Genomic DNA, 3534 nt, shown 5'->3' on the forward strand with positions numbered 1-3534 from the left:
GAAGGTCTGCATGTTGGCATGAAAAGTAATAAATGCAATATGTCAGATTGCAAAATACATTTGGGGTTTAAAATAAAGTCATTCTTTTAACTCTTTTAATGTAACATCTTTTAATTTACAAGTACAGAAACTGATCTGTCAGGCAGTTACAGTTTTAAAATGTACATATGTATATTATTCAAAATAATGTGTTCTTATTAAATTCTGCTTCCTTTGCATTTGAACTGGTTGTGTATTTGCTGACAAAGAGCCTGTTTCTCATTGACTGGAAGAGCAAGTAATATTTGAGTAATTTCTGCAAGCTGCAGAGTGTTCAGGCTATTTATACATTAAAATTATAATTCTCCAGTGCAAATGAAACCAATCTTACTCTGTTTAAACAGACAGTGTGCTACAAGTCCCTTCACAAATAGAGGAATCCTCTTTTTTAAGCTTCTGTTAGCAGGTGTCTGAATCCCGCAGAAAAATTCACTATTACTTCCACAGGGTCAGCTATTAGATGGCATCAGTTAGCTGCAGCTAGGGAAAAAGGGAATTATGAATTGAATTAGAATCATCTACAGAAAAAAAAAAAAAGGATACTTCAGTAACAGCAAATTGTCTGGAAAATCAATACGGTGAGTAATGAGAAAGCACACAGTGTGTCCACCCTGTAAGACAGGCTGTATGGGATTATTTAAAGTACTCTGTATTACAAAAAATAATTGGCACTTATTTAAAATACCTCCCTAATCTGTGTTTACCAAACATTCTTTCTGCCTCCTTCTTTCAAAGATGAGGAAAAGTAGCACTGTTTTCAGTGAATATTCTGATCTAATGATGCTGAAAAAAGCGGGAAAAGGAAAACTTCACCTTTGCTTGTGAGGAAAAGAGGACTTGGTGCTTCAGCGAGGCAGCTGGTGCTTCAGCGAGGCAGCTGGTGCTGCCCAGATTTGAGAGAAGTACTGAGGTGGTCTCACGGATAATGTAGTCACCAGATTTGCTCCCTAAGAAATAACCCTCTGACATGACGGCATCAGGCAGAGGCTGTAAGTGGAAACATTTGGGCAGAACTCTGAAGTACCAAAGTTGTCCTGAAGGATCGAGAAGCTCAGGTGCCATCCCCACAAATTCCTCCATCGTTCATTCAAAGTTGACTTCACTTGTGTGTTTAAAATTGGGACAACCCTTTGGGATGTGCAAAGTTTGATTTTTGCCTCTTTTCGCCTCTTCTTCTTGCTGGAGTGGATGTTTTAATTGCTCTGAAATGAGCATACAGATTTCTGAAGTGCTCAACACCATTTCATCTTACCACATTTGATGTCACTGCAGGGCCACAGGGCAAAAAATGCAGATGGGTTTACAGAAATAACAGTTTCTCCACCTCTGGAGCCTCTGTATTTAAAATTGCCAGTAGTATACATTGTTCTAAGTATTTTCGTGACAAACAAAAATAAATCAGTTCAATATCAGTTCTGGTCTTCGTTCTTTTAAGCTCACTGTAGGCACATTTGGCCCATGACTAAGTGCATTATAAGGCTCCTGAAATATTCAAACTTTGTGTTTATGTCTTGATAATGGAACAGCAAGCCATTTGAAATTAAGCCATCTGCCAATAACATGAGATGACTTGAGCAATCTAAGACAAAAGTCCACTCTAACAGTCTTTTAAACTTCTGAAAAATACCTGTACAATATTTTAATAAAATAATTTTGTTTATGAAGCACATAATGTCTAATAGTTCTGTGGGCCCATGTATGGCTATGCATTTTCACTGGAAAGGACATATATCATTAGGTTTATAAATAAGGAACAAAAATCTGCCTGTTGCTCTGAGGAAGGTCAAGTAAAATGTCCCCTGGAGGTCCTATTCCCTTCCCTTGTCATGCAGCGGCGAAGCAAGAGACACCCAGCCCCACTGTACCCCCCAGCCCCACTGTACCCCCCAGCCCCACTGCTGCCCTCGGGCTTCCTCTCCGCATCTAGCTACAACCGCTCTGTAAACGTGTGAACGTGTGTGCAGGTCATGGCAGCCGCATTCCTGCTCCCCACTTACAAGCAAAATTTACCGACAAAACCTCAACTGCTAGGGAAATTTATTTTTCTATAGAAGGAAGAAAAGCTCATTGTCTGGCTTAAATAATTCTTCTAGCTATGGCAGCAGAACCAGCTCTGCAAAAAGAAATAAGTTATTGCAAAGACCAAGAGCAAACACAGGCAAGTTGCCTTATGCTTAAATTATATATTGTTCCCATTTATTTTCGTTTTGCTGTGTCTTGTGTATTGGCTGTTAAACAAAAACACACTAGTGGTTTAAATTCCTATTCAAACTATGCTCATTCTTTACTATTCTTCCAAAATTTACACAGTGCATTTAGCTACTTTTGGCGGAGAAATCCTTTTGGTGGAGGTAGAAAAACAATAAACTGTGGTGAAAAAACAGCTCTGAAACGTCAGAGAATTTTCATGGATGAAAAATCAAATCTTTTCGTATTGCATTCTTGCCCTTTTCTCACTGGTACTATGACACTCAAAAGAGATTGCTAAGCTTTTATTTATTGACATAAGATCTATTCCAAATCTTACCAAAACCAATGGAGAGTTCATCCATTAAACTAGATGATGTATATGTCAGGCTGTTCAAATGTGAGATGGGGATAATGAGAATGCAGCATCTGTTCAAAACTTGAAATATGGGGAGAGGGGAAATAGAAAAATCCTGTCATGTTTTCTTCTCATTCCCTTTGGTGAAAGCTTTTGCTTTTTCATTTGTCCACCGATGAGGATGAAGAATGGCTTTCTTTGATGAGGTGAGGCTGTGGACTTGAGATGAAAGGGAGGGAAGATAAGCCATAACTGGAAGCAGAGTGTAGGAACAGCAACGGCAGTCAGAGCAACTCCAGACACTTATACCGAATCACAAGGTGGTGTGTAGCACCTGGTCCTTTCTTCCTACATAGCTTAAAGGCAATTCATAAGAATGCTGAAGAATGTCACTTTGGGCTTTCACCACTGCTTATATGAAAATGCTCCATCTTGCACTTCATTATGGCTTTGAAACATTAACCCCTTCTTCAGGGCAACAGACTAATATTCCACAATCCTTTTAAGACTACAGCAAGATCTAGAAGGCCAATGGTACCCTGGGCGGCATTAGGAGAAGCGTTGCTGGCAGGTCAAGGAAGGTGATCCTTCCCCTCTACTCAGCACTGGTGAGACACATCTGGAGTGCTGTGTCCAGTGCTGGGCTCCCCACTACAAGACATGGACACACTGGAGCAAATCCAGCAAAGGCCCACAACAGCGATGAAGGATCATCTGGCATACAATGGTGAGTTAAGAGAGCTGGGACTGTTCAGCCTGAAGAACAGAAGACTCAGGGGGATGTTATCAATGTATACAAACACCTGAAAGGAAGGTGCAAAGAAGATGAGGCCAGGCTCTTCTCTGTGGTGCCCAGTGACAGGACAAGACACAATGGGCACAAACAGAAACACAATAAATTCTGTATGACTATAAGAAAAATCTTTTTTACTGTCAAGGTGGTCACACAC

This window comes from Grus americana, chromosome 2 (assembly GCF_028858705.1).
Source record: "Grus americana isolate bGruAme1 chromosome 2, bGruAme1.mat, whole genome shotgun sequence".
Taxonomy (NCBI): domain Eukaryota; kingdom Metazoa; phylum Chordata; class Aves; order Gruiformes; family Gruidae; genus Grus; species Grus americana.